The sequence below is a fragment of the Triticum urartu genome, chromosome 5A, assembly GCF_056163025.1.
Source record: "Triticum urartu cultivar PI428250 chromosome 5A, HENAU_Tu73, whole genome shotgun sequence".
Lineage (NCBI taxonomy): Eukaryota > Viridiplantae > Streptophyta > Magnoliopsida > Poales > Poaceae > Triticum > Triticum urartu.
Genome location: NC_141877.1, coordinates 407,549,011 through 407,557,852, shown reverse-complemented (window position 1 = coordinate 407,557,852; position 8,842 = coordinate 407,549,011). Strand labels below are relative to the sequence as shown.

Here is an 8,842-nt window from a genome sequence, read left to right as displayed (position 1 = left end):
TCAGAAGAAAAAAGAGGTTAGAACATCTTCTATTTGTAGACGGAGGGAGTACTATTTACATCTCGTTTTGTCTTTTTTGTTGTTGGTAGGGAAGGTTTTATTCCGTTGTCGTGAGATTGTGGTAGCTAGCGCGTTGGATAGTACGAATTTGTTGTTGACACACGCGGGAAACAAATATTTTTATCTTGAGTAGTACTAGTACTCAGGAGCGCACGTCGTTGCCACCATTAAAAATTGTGTGGGATGTAGATCGCATGCACATGCACGTTTTCCCCGCCTGTGACCGACGTGCCTGCCTCAGCGCTAATGGTGCGGCGATCATGTAACGACAGAATCATATAGAAATACAAACAAACCAATACTAGTAGTAGTAGTATATTGTACGTATATTATGTATTACTAATTGTGTCCGCCTGTCTGTACTCTGTACCTCTGACCTGCTGCACCTTCTATCCTGCTTCCTACTCTGTCTTTCGGTATAGGTACTCTGCACTCAAGAAGCTGAAGTTGAGGCCAGCTGCATCGGTGGACAACTGCAGATCAGCAGGCTCAACTTACTATCACGCGTCTTAAGTACCGTGAAACAAAGAAAGAAAAACCAATTGTTGGCAATCAGTTATCAGTATTATCGTGCAGAACCGAAGAGGGTTTATAGCATTTCGAAGGAAAAGATGGGTTTATCCCCTCTGAGCAAATACTTGTATTAGGGAAGATGTATCATGCAGAAAGCTCTTCTATATTTAATACTTCCTTCGTCTCAAAAATAAGTGACTCAACTTTATACTAACTTTAGTACAAAGTTAGTACAAAATCGAGTTACTTATTTTGAAGTGGATGGAGTACTATATATGACACACATGCTTGTGCGTATTCGAAAAAAAAGCAGAAAGCTCTTTATCCCTTGCCCGCTGTCCCGTGTTATCCCCGCACGTCATTTAAAGGCAGAGGTGGTCGCAACTTTGAGAGCTTTTACTTCTTATGATTGAGCCATCGGCCTCATCTTTTAGCAGCTCCCCTGCCTTCGTTACGCTGTGCCTGCTGTGCTCAAAGTTCCTTAATCACCAAGATACAGATGTAGGCAGACCTTGCGAGGTTTACTAGTGGATACTTTTAGGATTTAGCTGAGTTGACGCTTGCCATGGCTAGGCTAGCCATGGGAGAACTTTAGCTGTTTGTTCACGAGGATTTTAGCGGGTTAGCTGACTTTTGCTAGACTTCACATCAGTGAAACTCTTACAAGTCCAAGCTGGGACGCGAAAGGAGGGAAAATAATATGACTACACATATTACTCGTAACAGAAAGGTTAAAAAAAAGAATTAGCATACCCCCCCCCCCCCCCCCCCCCCCAAAAAAAAGGCATAGGTATCTTCAAATGCATATTATTCGAATGGATAAGTACCATTTTTTCTCAGAGAACAATGTATTTTTATGCACAATAATGGGCCCAATCTTACGGACAGGTCGAGTCCACCTTGCCTAACAACCCAGTTCATGTTTTTTACTCTTGAGATCGGGCCTTATTAAGTTGTATTTACTTCTCTCTTTTGGTTTTCTTTGGTTTTCAGTTAATATTTATCTTTTTTTATTTCATTGTATAAATGCTCATTTCTTTTTCCTGTATCATTACTTTTTTTTTACTTTTTTCTTCACCCCCTTTTCATCGGTAAAAATACATTTGTCTTGTGCATGGTTATGTATATATTTTTTAAAAATACACCATGAACATTTTATAATACATGGTGAATATGTTTTTTGAAACACCGTCAACATTTTTAAAACACGAAGAACATTTTTAAATTATTTTTTGGGAAACTTACGATCTATTCATGTAATCATGGCAGTACAACAAATATCAAAATAATAAAAATTACATTCAGATTCGTAGACCACACAACGACGACTACAGGCACTGAAGCGAGCCGAAGGCGCTCCACCGTCAAGGCCCCTCCCTCGCCGGAGCCGGACACAACTTGTTGTAGTAGATAGTCAGAAAGACGTCGTGCTAAGACCCCATAGGACCGACACACCAAAATAACAACCACCGCCGATGAAGAGAAACTTAGATCGAAAGGATACAATCTAAAGATACATGAACAAAGATAAATAATGACCTGACCCAAGCAGATCCACCAAAGGCAACCACCGACCGAATCTGTGAGATCCACCGGAGACACGCCTCCACGCGCCCTTCGATGATGCTAGATGCATCACTGGGCCAGGGGCTAGAGGGGAGAAACTTATTTCATCTTCACGGAGCCGCCGCGTGTTGTCTTCCTGAGTAGGACAAAAACCTTAACAACACTTAAAGAAAGACCTAAAAACAGATCCCTCCAGCTGACAAGGGCCGGGATCCGCTGCACACCCATGGCCATAAGGCCAAAGGATACGTGGCAGATTGGCGGCGCCGCCGACGGTTGGCAAAAACCCTAGCCGCCTTTCCTTAGGAGGAAAGACGTAGGGAGGAGCTTTATTGCGAACATTTTTAGAATTGATGGTAACCATTGTTTAAAAGTATATGTGCTTTTTTATAAAAATGTTTCATGTGTTTTTTAAGTTGTTTATTTGTCCATATAAGTATCAAAATTTTATAAATCTAAGCGTTTTATGCTACAAAAACGACTGGACAAACCAGAGCAAATAAAGAATACCAGAGGAAACGATAAAAACTGCACTGTAGAAGCGCTCGGGAAGAAACAGGGCAACGCCAAACTGAGCTGGCTGCCCATGTTCGCCAGCTATGCTACACCCCCTAAATATGACGCAATGAGCTTCATATATAATCCTTCTCATTTTAGTTGTCTGGGAGCTCCCTACGTTAGAAACACACAACAAGCGTGTGATCGGCCGGTCCATTTGCCAGGAGTTGTCGAGACTGAAGGTCTTAGAATAGGGCGCCCTTATGTCTAGCTTTAAGCAAGACAGGGGAAGCACTCGCGTCGGGGGGAGCCCTAAGATGGGCAGCCCCAGTCGCACGGAAGGCCATGGCCTGTTTTTTTTTTCTGTTTTCTGTTCCCGTGTTTTTCTTTATTTCTTTATACTTTAAAATATTATGTATATGTAAAAATATTGATTAAGTATTTGAAAAATATTGAATAACTGCTAAAAATGTGGAATAAGAATTTGAAAAATGTTAAATTACTATTAAAATGTTGAACAATTGTTTGAAAAATCTTGAATAAGTATTTAAAAATATTGAATGAATATAAAAAAATGTTGACCAAGTATTTGAAAATTCTGAATAAGTATTAAAATACCGAAAAAGTGTTTCAAAAATGTTGAATAAGTATTAAAAATGGTGGAAGAGTATTTAGAAAATGTTGAAAAAGTATTTGGAAAATGTTGCATAATTATTTAAATGTTTAACAAGTATTTGAAAAATGTTGAATAAGCATTCAGACAATGTTGAACGTGTATACAGAAAATGTTGACCACTTACTAAAATATGTTTTTGACATATACGAAAATGTAGAGTGAGAAAACGAAAAAAAACATAAGAAAAAATGAAAGAAAAACAAAAAATGGAGAAGAAAAAAGAAAACCAAACAAAAAAGGAAAAGAAAAAAACCGGAGAACAAAAAAAATAGAAAATAAACAAAAGAAAAGGATAAAAGGAAAAAAAAACTGGTGAAAACCAGCTCAAGTGGAGTAAAGTAGGTCACGCCCCTGCTATTTGACACGAAGACGTGAAATCGTGAACTATTTTGGAAAATCATGAATATTATTTTGAAACTCGTGAGCATATCTGAAATCGTGAATATATTTCAAATTCGTGAACATTTTTACAATTTTTTGAACATTTATTGAATTCATGAACATTTTATACTATTTGCAATTTTTTAATTGTGATTTTTTAAAACATTTTCTTGAATAGGCGAATATTTGTAGAATCGACGAACATTTTTTTTGGAAATTGGTGAAACAAAATTTGAATTTTCCAAACGAACATTTTTTGAAATGCATGATCATTTTTTTAATCAGCGAATATTTTATGAATCAAGAAACAAATTTGTAAGATATGAACAGATTTTGAATTTTTAGGATATTTTCCATATCATGAATTTTTTTTGAATTCGTGAAATTTTATTAAATTTCATTAACAATTTTTAATACAGGAAGTTTTTTTTCAAAAAACATGAATATATTTTCATTTTGCGAACATTTTTTTCAAAATTGGGAACATTTATTGAATATGCGATTTTATTAAAAATTGCGAACATTTTTTGAATCCACAAACATTTATGAATTATTAAACACTTTCTTTCAAAATTCTCATTCTTTAATTTTGTAAAAAAAATTGAAGTCCCAAATTATTTAGAGTACGAAATTCAAAGACGGAAAAGTCAAACAAATTTTTAAAAAATAGGCCACCCGGACATGGGCCGGCCAAACAGGTGCGCTGTGTCTTCTCCAAGCGGACAGAGCGCGGTATGGAAGGTTCCTACAGCATGGGCCGACTCAGGTGGGGTTTTCCCTGTATGAAACGTTTTTTTATTACTTATAGGTGACATCGGTTGGTAATATTTTGCAATTTTAGGGGCAGTTTTGGTTACGTTCCGCCAGAAGCAATAGCCTCTTTATTATTTGATATTGATGTAGATGTAGAGATTTGAGAACTGTGTGTGCCTTACCTGGGACGGCCAAAAATGACTCCATATCAGGTTTTTGTTTGGTGTTGGACAAATACTAACTACATGACTATGATGGTCGCCCAGCTCTTTCAAATGACTAAAAAAAATGTAAAATCACCACAATCTTGTGAGGCTAAGGACGACATGTCTTCTTCACAATTAGAGAACTTAAATAGCTCACATCCTCTCGTCTTTCAAGTCTCTCCAGCAAAATGATTGTGGCAGCCAATGGTAAGCTGTTGAGACATTGGAGATAAACAAAGTGTAGCCACGGTGACCTCAACACGGCGACCTGATTTTTTCCAAAAAGGCACGGTGACCTCAACACAGAGGTGTTCTTTCCAATTCTGGTTTTGGTATTACCTTCTGCAGTTTGACCTCAGTTTTCCCAACCCGGATGCGAAATTGTTTTAAACTTCAATCTGGTCAACAATCAATGTAACGATCCATGGTGATTAATAAAGGTCATGGGATGATTCTCAAAAAAATATGTTTGGAGTCCGAAAGAAGTACCGCCGCGCTGCGCACAATGTCTGAATGTTCTAACAACAAATACATGAAACGATGGATCTTGTATGTTATCACTGGTTTTGTTCATTTCTCTATGGAATGCGTGTGCTGCAGACCTGCTGCGCTGCTGTTCCATTGGTCTTCTGGCTCTTCTCTGCAACTACGCAGGCGCCCCGCCAACAATTACAAAGCGACAAGCTAAGCCGCCTCTCATCCGAACCTTCTTCGCGCACTGGTGAAGCGACGCCGACGCGGCGGTCACCTTCGACCGAGATTTCCACCGATCAAAAGCAGATGCGGCGGCGGCGGGAAACGGCGCCGGGTAAACGCCAAGGCGCAGTCGGCCGCGTGCTTCCCATTCGCATGCCTGTATTGGGTTGTGGGCGCAAAAGAAACTGAGCGTCGTGCGTCCCTGTTATCATGATTGGTTCTTGCAGAGACGGCAGGCGCGCACGGATCAGGCGGCGGAATATTCACACGACCTGATTAAGTACGCAGACAAAGCGACAAGCTAATCATCATCTTATCCGGAAGCTTTTCCGCCCAACGATGAAGCGACGCCGACAGCCGACGCAGTTCACTGTCGAGCAAGCTTAACGATCAAGATTCAAGAAAGCAGAGGCGACGACAGCGGCGGCGGCGGTAGACGGCGTCGGGTAGGCGCCGAGCGCAGCCGACCTCGCGGCTCCCGTTCACATACCAGTAGTCGTAGGGGGCGGACGGCTCATGAAAGTGCGTCACCATTCATCTCGTGGGCAATCACCGGTCAAAATCGTGGTAGCGACAGACACAAAACACAGAGCGAGGAAAGACTAGAGGCGGCAAGAGACGATAACCAAGCAGCATTAGATCATGCAGCGGCGATATTTACAGCGACAACCTTCTGCTTAATTAATGAAACTAGATGATACCCCCGCGCGTTGCTGCGGGAATTCTTAGCCCTTTGCACGTCGTAAAAAATAAATAAATGCCTTTTTTGCATAGTAGAGATATATGACCTCAGCTGACACAAAACTACAACATACTGGATGGAGCTCTAATATCAACAATAAAAGCAAAACTAGTCATGATCACTGGATTAGAAGAGTACTAATTCCTTTTATAATTTATTTTTTCGCCGAAGTGAATATGAATTTCTCTGTGTCGAAGAGTTGGGCTGAAAGAGCATGTGTACTTACACACAAAAGCACCAATATACATATTATCATTTTGTAAAATTACAACAAAAAGAAACTACAAATGAATATTATAAGCTACATTGAGCAAATGGAAAATGAAAAAATTCATTTTTTGTGGTTTAGGATCTCAACCGTGCTGAATTATTTTGTTCATACTTCGGACAGTAGGTATATTAGAAAAATAAGCGAATGAAAACTAAAAACAAATAGCATGGAGTCAGGCAATCATATACTACACATAAAATACAGGATTTGAGTTGATTTGAGATGTGGCGTTCAACATCACATCTATACTGATCATTGTCCTTATGATCCTTCATTGGTATACCAGAAAAAGTTTATCCCTGCAATATAGTAGGCTAACAGAATACTACTTGATTATAAGCACCAATATACTAGTAGAAAAAGAGCCTGTTGTCTCGGTTTGTAAGGGTCTTTTGTCCCGATTTCTGAATAATTAGTTCAGCATATGCAAATTGCAAAACACTTGACTAAAAAAACACTGTTCGCATAGAATAATTTGTTTGTATTCATAACCAAGATTCTTAAGAAGAGGGGGATGTGTAGATGTACGACCCATCAAGGCTTTCCAGAAATAACATGTGTTCCTGATGATACTTAGTCAACAAAGATGAGTGGCAACTGCATAAAATAAATATGAGAAGGGTTGAAACTTAAACTGAGTACATACCATAGATAACATGTGTTCCTCAAGAAAACAACAATATACCTACATTCCTCAAGAAAACAACAAAACCAAGACCAAATGATACACAATATAAAGTATGTGAAGTCCATTGTCGGAATTTATATAAAATATTCACTGATCCTCTAGAGACAATTTTGTCATTACTGTAGTCTTGGATGTATCAAATCTTTCCATACAACTGGAACCATACTTCTCTTTTAATTTCATCAGTTCCTAGGATGCGCAAATATGACAGTACATGGTCAGTGATATATTTAACATTCATTGGTCCTGTAGGAACAATCCTCTCATGACCATAGTCCTGGATGTATCAAATATTTTCATACAACTGATCATCATACTTCTCTTTTAATATCATCAATTCCTGGGTTGCGCGATATGACAATACATGGTTAGGACCGATGCAATTTCATGCTTCACAAAGGAAAGAGACATCATGGGATATAAACTAAAATAACAGATCCATACCTCTGAAAAAAATCAAGTTAGTGGTCATCTCATATAATTAACATACCTTGTCAAAAATAAAAGCACATATTACATAGAGTAGTTACATAGCTCTTCAGTTTCACTTTCACGTGTCTGTACATAAAGTGTTCCTCCGATCACAGATGACCTTGGGTGTGGAAATTTTATGTTGGACTAATGATGCATGCGTTGGATAGATATCCTTTCTTGTAGGTAGCTAAAACAGAGAAGTTGGGAAACTATTTCGTAATCACCTGCAGTCATGCAGGTCTTGGACGCGAGCATCCAACTACCTGATTAAAAAAACAATGGATGAGCAACAACCTGATGAGAGTCCAATGGTGTAACGGGGGTGTGGCAACCAATTTGCTTCGTGGGTATTACAAAACGGATAAACATATACACCACTTACCAGAGTAGCTTGAATGGAATAAAAAAACTCTAGACGGGGAGAGGGGCGCGATCGCGCTCAGGATCCAGGTTGCGCAAGGCAGCCGACCACAGGTCAACTCCTCCGTCCTCTACAGCAGTAGGTTGGCCGTTGGGGGCGTGGCGCCACAGTAGAACGTCAGCAACCAGTGATCCCATGGCCAGGCGCATGGGGGCAGCAGGAGGAGGTGAGGGCGGAGGCGCGGTGCATCGCGAGGCCACCGGCGGCGTGACCAGAGAACAACAGACGGGATCAAGATGGATGGATCTTAAGAGGTGAAGTAGAAAGAAGATAAGGACGCGGCGGCAGTGGATTTTTGTGATCTGGGAGACGGAGATGGAAGAGCGCCGCTTATATAGCCTATCTAAAGTGGGCGGTATTTTTCGGTTAGGGAAGGCGAAAGAGGAGGAGGCCACTAATTTACTTTCTGGCTAACGAAGGGGCGGTATATATTCTTCGGTCGGACGGTTGGTTTCACAGGTTCTTTGCGGGAGAGAAGGTTGGGCATCTCTTAATCTTTTATTAAGGGAAAAAAGCTGATTTGTCTAAAAAAGGGAAAAGGTTGATTTGTCTAAAAGAAAAGGAAAAAGCTAATGTGGCATAATGATGATGTGGATAGGCTGCATGTCAAGAGAAATAGGTTAGTGGGAATGAACTATTTAGGTATTATAGATTGGTAAGTCTTTTGTCTTGTTTCAAAAAAAAAATAGTACTTTTTCAAGTTATTTCTCGTTATGCGTTATGCTAGTATTGAAATATATTGCCTACATAAATCTACTTGAACGACAAGTAAGACGGAAGTAGTACTATATAGGCAGGAAGGAAGAGAAAGATCGTGGTGGCTCCATGGGCACCATTCCCAAGTCCAGAATTGCTGGGGAGATAGGATATGAAGCCGTATTTCTCCATGTGCAGCTT

The 8,842-nt window shown here is 39.8% G+C and overlaps 1 long non-coding RNA gene across 1 annotated transcript; it reads right to left on the bottom strand.

Annotated features, from left to right (window-relative positions):
* Window positions 1–7,541: 7,541 nt before the first annotated feature.
* LOC125556088 (uncharacterized) lies at window positions 7,542–8,382 on the bottom strand. The gene is made up of 2 exons (XR_007304996.2): window positions 7,907–8,382; window positions 7,542–7,787 (listed from the first exon to the last, which is right to left on the bottom strand). It is a non-coding gene; the product is annotated as an uncharacterized LOC125556088 (long non-coding RNA).
* Window positions 8,383–8,842: the final 460 nt, after the last annotated feature.